Source organism: Solanum tuberosum, unplaced genomic scaffold (assembly GCF_000226075.1).
Source record: "Solanum tuberosum cultivar DM 1-3 516 R44 unplaced genomic scaffold, SolTub_3.0 scf00435, whole genome shotgun sequence".
In the NCBI taxonomy this organism is placed as follows: domain Eukaryota; kingdom Viridiplantae; phylum Streptophyta; class Magnoliopsida; order Solanales; family Solanaceae; genus Solanum; species Solanum tuberosum.
This window is the reverse complement of record NW_006239382.1, coordinates 40,611-50,092: the sequence shown is the minus strand read 5'-3', so window position 1 is coordinate 50,092 and position 9,482 is coordinate 40,611.

The window sequence follows — 9,482 nt, the reverse complement described above, 5'->3', positions numbered from 1 at the left end:
GTAAAATATGAGGTACACACTTGCTTGTGTTGCTGATTTGTTATATAAATAAAGGGAAAGGTGGACAAAAAATGCTTAGTATGGTGTTATTGTATAGAAAGTAATCCACACATATTAGACCATGATATGGCGTTACATAAATCTTGAAATTTAAAAGATTTTTACAGATTTAATTAAAATACTACTAAAATTTTCAATGATATCCCTGGATGTAATTTAACTTCAAGCACTCATTCATGAAAACACCAACGGAATGAACATGAAAGAAATAATTATATGTTGATATCATTATTTTAAAGTTATAACTGAAGATTGATGTCTCAATTTAAGAAACTATATATTTAAAATATCTTATTTTTCATCTCTCCTCATCATTGCTACTACAATTTATTACATTTTCTACCTTCTATGTTTATAATTCTTAAAATATTTTTTTTATTTATCTCTCCAGGTTATTACCATAATTAATTATTCTTATTCACAAAATTTTCTTTTTCCTTAATAAGTTTTTTTCCTTTGATTTATAAAATTTGAATAAAGAATAAATCTCAAATATTTTATTTTTCTTTTTTCGTGATATTACTGCAACCTGTTATATTTTTTTATTTCTTCTCATTATTAATATAAAAAAAAATTAATTCATCTTCCCACCTTCTATTTCTAAGGTTTTCTAAATAAAATCTTATTTATCTCTCATTCTTATTATCATAACTATTAAATTATTATTATTATTATTCTCCAAATTTCTTTTTTTTCTTAATTTTTCTCTCTTGACCTATAAAATATATGTAAAAAGAATAAAAAATATCTCTTTGACCAAAAATCATAGTTCTCCTTTTCTTGAGTTTTTTAAATATCTTTTTATTTATATTTTATGTTAAAAAACTCAAAAGAAGTTATAAAATAGTGTCTAACTTAATATTCTTTTAAGACTTAATTATGATACTCATCTTTATATTATTATATTATGATAAATATATTTACCTTATTTATCTCTCTTCTCACTATTACTACAATTTATTGTCTTTCATCTCTCCTTATAATTACTACAATTTACTCATTATTTTCTTAAATTTGTTTTCTAACCTTCCATTCTTATAGTTTTTAAAAAATCAAAAATCTTATTATCTCTCCACCTTATTATCATAAACTCAAAAAAATTATAAAATAGTGTCTTATTTAATATAATATTTTTTAACATAATTATGATACTCACCTTTATATTATTATATTATGATAAATATATTTACCTTATTTATCTCACTTCTCATCATTACTACAATTTATTGCCTTTCATACCTTCTTATCATTACTACAATTTATTATTTTTTCTTAATTTCATTTTTTTTTACCTTTTTTAGTAGTTTTTTAAAATGAAAAATCTTATTATCTCTCCTCCTTAAACATATCCTTATTGTCATGATTTATTATTATTATTCAGAAAAAATTTCTTCTTTTGATCTATAAAATCAGTTTAAATTTTTTTTAAAAAAAACAAATACCTTATTTATCTCTCTCTCCTCATATTACTACTATTTATCATTTTTTTCTTAAATTCCTCTTTCTATCTTCTATTTTTTAAAAGTTTTTTTAAAGAAAAATAATAGCATCCATCTCTCTTCCTTATTATCATAATTTATTATTATTCATGAAATTTCTATTATTTCCTTATTTTTTTCCTTTTGATCTATAAAATTTGCCAAAATTATCTCTTTGACTAAATATTATAATTAGTTTTTTTTCTCCTATTCTTGACTTAATATTTTTTTTTTGTTATTTATGTTCTATGTTAAAAAAATTTAAAAAATACTATAAACTATAATCTTATTTACTTTTTAAGTAGTTATATATATTAAGTTTAATTGATATATTTTTATAATTTCATATTTCAAATGTTAAATAAAAAAAGTAGAAAGAGAGAGAAGTAACTATTTTAACTTCTTTTCCTTTTCTGTGTTTTCTTTTTATGGTAATTTTTTAAAAAAATTTCTTTCCTTTTACTTTTTACTCAATTTATTACTATCTTCTTACTTTTATCTATATTTTTTACTGTCATAAAAGAGAATAAAAAATTTATTGTCCTTATAACTTTTCATTTCATTTCAGTACTCTCTATACTCATTATTTGTAAATAAAAAAGATTAGAATGAGAGAAATAATACTTCATGGTGGGCATCATTTTCACGATTCACAAATTGAATGTTAGAGGATATTTTGATGTCTTTAGATCTTCAGTATATTGAATTCCTGAATAGAATTTCATTCTTGTTTTGCTAGATTCATCTATAATAATTCTTGCTGGCATAAAATGATCAAATCGACACAGGTATATTCTAATGAATTCATTTATACAAACAAATCAAAAAAATCGATTTATCTAAGGTAGTAAAACCTTCTTTTGCTATGAGTTCTCTATTTTATCTCTTGCATAATTTTTATTTATAAAAGAAAGCAAAATGAATTTACCTGAAGTAGTAAATCTTCTCTTGTAATGATTCTTCTATTTTGTTAATTTACCTGCATTATGTGCTCTTCTGCCTAATGTCATTTGTATAAACAAAACAAATTTATTTATTTATTTGAGGTAATAAAGCTTTTCAAAATTTTAATTTACCTGGAGTAAGAAATCTTCTCTTGCAATGATTCTTCCATTTTGTTAATTTACCTTCCGCTTATGTGATTTCCTACCTAATTTTATATACAAACAAATCAAAAAATTTGATTTATCTGAGATAGTGAAGCTTTTAAAAATTCAATTTACCTTGAGTTGTACATCTTCTCTTGCAAAGATTCTTCCATTTTGTCAATTTACCTTCAGACACTACTAAAAAACTGCCAAAAAGCGACGCAGTCCGTCGCTTTTTTGGCCAAAAGCGACGAAAACGCGACGCAATCACTTCCGTCGCTTTTTGGCTCAACGCTTTTCCAAAAGCGACGGACTGCGTCGCAGTTTGACTTTTCTTTTTTTTTGAATTCTTTTTAACAAAAGCGACGGACTCCATCGCTCAATTTTCATTTTCATTTTTTTTAATTTGCAAAAGGAGACGCAGTCCGTCGCTTTTGTGGAAATTTTATTTTTGAAAATCCCAAAAAAAGCGACGGACAAAAGGACCTTGTCCGTCGCTTTTCTGAAATTTAATTTTTGGAAAATCCAAAAAAGCGACGGACAGAACCACGCTGTCCGTCGCAATTCTGGGTTTTAAAAATATTAAAACCCAGAAAAGCGACGGACAAAACCACGTTGTCCATCGCTTTTTCTGCAATTATTTTGTCCATCTGCAAATTCAATTCAATTCAATTCTATACTATTCAGCCCAATCAAACACACACAATTATAAACAATCTACACAAAACATAAAACAAGAAACTTAAAATAACATTCAAAAGTATCTAAATCAAAATTTAAAGACTTATAAAGTCTTTCAAAATTAGGTTCAAAATTTGTTTCAAAATTTCAAAAAATTCGTAAATGTCTAGAGATCTAAACTAGGGAGTGGGTTCTACACAATCATCCTCATCATCAGTACTGTCGTCGTTGGTTTCCTCAGGAGCCGAAGTAGTAGGTCGACGAGCGAGGTTCAGCACTTGTTCTTTGATTTGCTGAACGGTCTTGCTCATGCTTTGTTGTTCAGCTACTCTTCTCCGCTCCGACTCTTCTAGTGTCGATGTAAGTTGTGCTATTTGAGCCGACATAGCAGCAATCTGAACACCGTCAAGTGCCTCGGCTTGACATGACGATCCAATACTTTCTAAGCCTGACTGGAGTCGTCTTACATCATTTCGAGATCCTAGACCATAGCATCTACCCTTGTGTGCCCCCCCTACCACTTTTTCTTTCAAAATCTGGGTGGACAGTTCAGGAGTCAATTGGACCGAACTATCTAGATTCTCAGTGACGTACTGATGAAAGTCATTTTACATATTAAATATAAAAATTGACATCAATATATATACATATCATAAATATATTCACTATTAATATATATTATTCATATTAAATAACTTACAAAAGTTTTTCCGGCTCTTTCCTCCACCCACACATCCGAATCCAACTTATTTTCTTTCTTCCTGACACGAGTCTTCTTGAAAATCTCCGGTTCAATGGGAGTGCGTCCCAATTCTTTTTCCTATAAATAAAAACGGAAATTTATAACAATATATATGAATCAACTAATTATTTGTTTGAATTAGAACTTACCATCTCTCTTGCAATTGTTCCAACAGACTTTGCACCTCCGGTGTGCAACGAGCCACCCTTAAGACTTCCTCTATCCTTTTTGGCTTGGTATGATATTGCCTTGAACTTGTTTGTGTTTCAATACAAACCTAGTTCATCAAAAACATGAGGCAACATCCAATCTGGACGTTCAGCACTATCCCAAACTTTCTTTAGCCAGGCAGACAGTCTGGCAGATGCCTTCCTCTCAAATGTGATCGTAATGACATGATTGTGCCTCGGCTCCCAAGTACATATAGTTTGAATAAAAAAATTGAATAACGTTAATTAGATCGGTAGTAAAAAAAGGTAAAGTATACTAAACTTAACTAAAAAATATATACCTTAAAGTTATTAAACATCGCCTGGCGTATACAGTTTGGGATCTTGCTCCAAGAGTGATAAGCCTGTGTATAGAGTCTTCTAACACAGTCTTTTAAAGCCCGGGCAGCATCCTTTGCCGGATGCCACCTGTAAAACACATAATAAATATGTTAGTTCATGAATAATATATTAAAGCATAAGAAATAGATAAAATAAACTAACAAATAGATAACAAAACAAACTTACGATGATCCATCGGCTCAATCATGACTCTACCAAGTCTGTCCTTCTGGTCAGAAACTAGAGGAGGCATCTCATCATCTGGAGTAGCACTAGGTGTAGTTGTAGTTGAAGGTGATACATCAAGATGCACATAACGCTGAGTCAATGGAAGCGTACCGGCCATAGCATCTGACTGCTCGCTACTAGAATCTCTAATCCTCATGGCAGATAACTGAGGAAATGTACCTGTGGGAGATGGAGTACCTGCCAATAAGGGTCGTGCTCGACGAATAGCCTGTAAATGTAGGTCCTCGTAGCGTAGTGAAGGCAATACCTGTGAAGTAGAGGAAGCACCGACTGGTCGACGGTAATTAGGATAATATTGCCGAGGATACGCCGTACCAAATGGAACAACAAGTATATGAGTATCATGGCTGATGCACTGTGGCGCAGAAGAAATAGATCCTGCAATATCCTCAGGATCTACGGGTCTCCTAGACTTCTTCTTTTTAGCCTGTTTAGTCTGGCTAACTCCAAGATGCTCGCGATGTCTATCACCATCACTGCCTGATGACATATGTATGCAAATTTACATGTATAATATATATATAAATCATAAATTAAATAAAATTAGCAAAATACAGTTACATAAATATACTAGCTAGCTTTCATTCGACACTATTCCTCTTCGCTTGTTTCAATTCCATCATTCTCCCGTTCTTCCTCCTCAGTTGTTTCATTTTCATTATCGTCCCATTCTTCGTCGTCAAATGATTCATTTTCCTCATTCTCAGATATTTCTTCCTCAACATTCAGTATCTCATCGTCAGATACTTCTTCTAATATGTGTTGAGGATGTTGTAGTGTGGTTTCTAATTCAACATCAACTTGTTGTTGAACAATTGCAACATCATTTTGATACGCCACATGTAAGACATTGTCAATTTCAATTCTTCCCACAGGCTTAGTTTTTATAACAACCCACCAATCAGCTTTGTCTCTACGCATTGGATATGGAGCGTAATACACTTGTTTAACATTTTGTGCAATGATAAAAGGATCATAACTTCTGTATTTCCTGGTGTACTTAACTTCAATTATATTATGTTGATGGTCCACCTTTGTGCCTCTATGTGATGGGTCAAACCACTCACACCGAAACAATACAATCTTCTTCTTAGGCCAACCTGAATACCTCACTTCAATAATCTCATGAATGACACCATAATATTCAATAGTTTGGCCAGTACCATCAACATCACCTTATATGTTTTCTTGTTCCTAGAAACTTCTTCAGTTTGAAACTTAAACCCATTGACACAATACCTATTCATTGTCAGTACTTGAGATTCCGATTCAAGTGCTACTTCTTTCACTAATTGCAAATGTTAGACACTTGAATATTCATCGTAAAACCTACGTGATTGTTATTTCAAGTAATATAATTTAGTATAACATGAATATATTATTAAATACTTAGTGATTTCACACTTACATAGTTGTATAGCCATTTGAAAAATTCTATATAGATGGCTTCATTACTCCATGTGTTTACGAACAAGCTGATCATTTTACATTAATTCAAGTATTTCATTAGTTAATGAACACTTATTAGTATGTAATTTGATAACATATTTTTAACTCTTACTTATTAGTTAATGAACACTTATTACTGGACAATTAAGCAAAATATGTGTCACAATTGATTTCATTTCCATATTAGTGAAGCTTCGCTTTCCATGCTTTTTAGATCCTTGATCATTTTGATTAAAAATTGATATCGGTGGAAATGAAGGATCAATGTCGCCTTCATCATTGTGATTGGGCCTATTTATCCTACATGACACATCACCACTAAAGTAATAAGAATAAAAATCATCAGTTTCTCTCCCAATATGACCTTGAACAAATGATCCTTCGATCTTTCCCCTCTGCTTAATTGTTTGCTTGGATCTGCCAATTTTTTTGTATGTATATATGTATATATATGTTGATAAAAGACTTGGAGAATATATATAACTTAGTGAATATTTCAAATGGATACATCCATCTTGTTTGAACCGGACCTCAGAGTCGAGCCTCTTGTACAAGGTGAATTGGAAGATGCTCCATCACATCAAAGAAACCACATGAAAATATCTTCTCCAACTTAGTAGTAATAACAACATTATTTTCCTCCATCCTGTCTAAAACTACTTTCCAACAACTTTCCAGAACACAAGTCTTTAAAAAAAAAGACTTACCTCTGTGATTGGTTTCCATATCCTTTCTGGTAGATGGCTAAAAGCGATAGGAATTAAGGTTTCCATAAACACATGACAATTATGACTTTTCATATCTATCAATTTTCCTTCATTCATATCTGCCCGCTTTCCTAAATTCGAAACATAGCCCTTCGGTATCCTCAAATTTTTAACCCACTCACAAATTTCACGTTTCTCATCCAATGTGAATGAAAAGCTAGCTTTGGGCTTAACTATTCTACCATTAGGTAATTCCTGCAGCCATAACTCTTTTATCCTACAATATTCCTTTAAGTCCATTCTGGCTTTTGGATTGTCTTTTGTCTTACCCTTAATATCCATCATTGTGTTAAAACAAATTGTCAAAATAATTTTTTTCAATGTTCATCACATCAAGATTATGTCGTAGCAGATTGTCCTTCCAATACAAACAACTCCCAAAATATGCTTTGTTTGGTCCAATTATGTTCAACACCATATCCAGGAAGTCTAGAAGGTGAAGCTTCTGTAACTTTAGGCAATTGAGAAACTCTCTCCCAAATTTGATGCCCTGTGAGTAATGGAGGTGGGAGGTCACTTTTAACCTTATTTTTCCTAAATGCATTTTTCATCTTTCTAAACTCATGGTCCATTGGCAAAAACTGGCGATGACAATCAAACCATGTATTTTTTTTGCCATGCTTTAAAGTGAATAACTTACTATTTTTCATGCAATATGGACATGCTAGCTTTCCAGCTGTCATCCAACCAGACAACGTCCCGTATGCAGGAAAATCATTAATAGTCCACATTAAAGAAGCACACATAACAAAATTATGCTTAGTTGATATATCATAAGTCAAAACGCCTTCAAACCACAATTGTTTGAGCTCATCTATCAATGGTTGTAGATAGACATCAATCAAACTTTTTGGATTACGGGGACCTGGAATAACACAACTTAGAAAGATGTAGGGACTGGTCATGCACATTTCAGGATGAAGATTATACGGAGTAAGAAATACCGGCCAACATGAATAAGGCGAAGCTGCATGAGAGAATGGTGTAAAGCCATCTGAACACATCCCCAATCTAACATTTCTTGGTTCACTAGCAAAATCAGGATATACATTATCAAAATGTTTCCATGCTTCACCATCAGATGGATGAGACAGACACCCGACGACCTTCTATATTCACGATGCCATCTCATATGTGGGGGCAGACCTCATCGATGCATACAACCTCTTTAACTTAGGAATGAGAGGTAGATAATGCATCGCCTGAACTGGGACCATCTTTCCAGCCGGAGTCCCAGTTGGGGAATTCTTTTGGGCGGGGTGGCAGCTGGGGTTAGCCAGCAACGGGGGGAGGATGATGGCACCGACAACGGATGGTGGTGGTGGTGACAATCGATGGTTCGGCGACGGGGTGAGAAGGGAGAGAAGAGAGAGAAAGAGAATGGGAAATTTGGGGGAAACCCGTCACTGCTGTAACATAATTAAATGAAAAGCGATGGACAACGTCTCTTTGTCCGTCGCTTTTTAAAAAATGTTTGACCTACATTTTGACCAAAAAGTGACGGACTAAACGACACTGTCCGTCGCTTATTTAAAGTGTTGACCATATATTATTGACCAAGAAGCGACAGACTTAAAGATGTCGTCCGTCTCTATAATAAAAAAATAATTAATAAAATAAAATATATTAAAAGTGATGGATGGCGTCGCTATACATATTAAATAAATGATTATTAATTATATATATATTTGGCGCAAAATTCCGCGAAAAAAAGCGACGAACTAAGAGATGCCGTCCGTCGCTTTTTGTAAAATAATTTTATAAATAATTATTTTTATTAAAAAGCGACGGACAGCGTGACAAATGGCGTTGCTTTTTGGAGCGACGTCATCCGTCGCTTTTCTGTCCATCGTTTTTTCGTAGTTTTTTAGTAGTGAGATTACGTGGTTCAGATTATGTGCTATTCTACCTTTTTTTTAATATAGATTTTTAATTGGTTGATTGCAATAAGTTCTTGACAACTGTTACAACTCTTCATTCTCTATTGCAACAATAACGATATTCTTTATGTTAAAAACTTTTCATTATCCTCTTTAATTGTAAGTTAATGATGCATTAGAGGTATTTAATAGATTATTGAAACGAATAAAAAAATTCAAAAAATTGAGAAAAAAGATAAATAAGAATGATGTCCATAGAGAGGTGCCACATAGGATTGCTTAGATTCAACTTTATATATATACTAGTGAACTTCTTCGCGTGATAGTAAAAAATCTCCCCAATCTGACCTTCGAAGTTCTCTTCTCATACTCCTCATTCTTGTTTATTCTTTATCTAATACCTCAATATTATAAATAATAAAAAAGTTTATTTTGCTCTTTATTTTTTGTTCGAAAAGGTAATACAAACGTACAAGTCTATCTTTAATTTTGAAAACTAAATCAAACCTACAATTAAATTTTAAACAATATGAATTA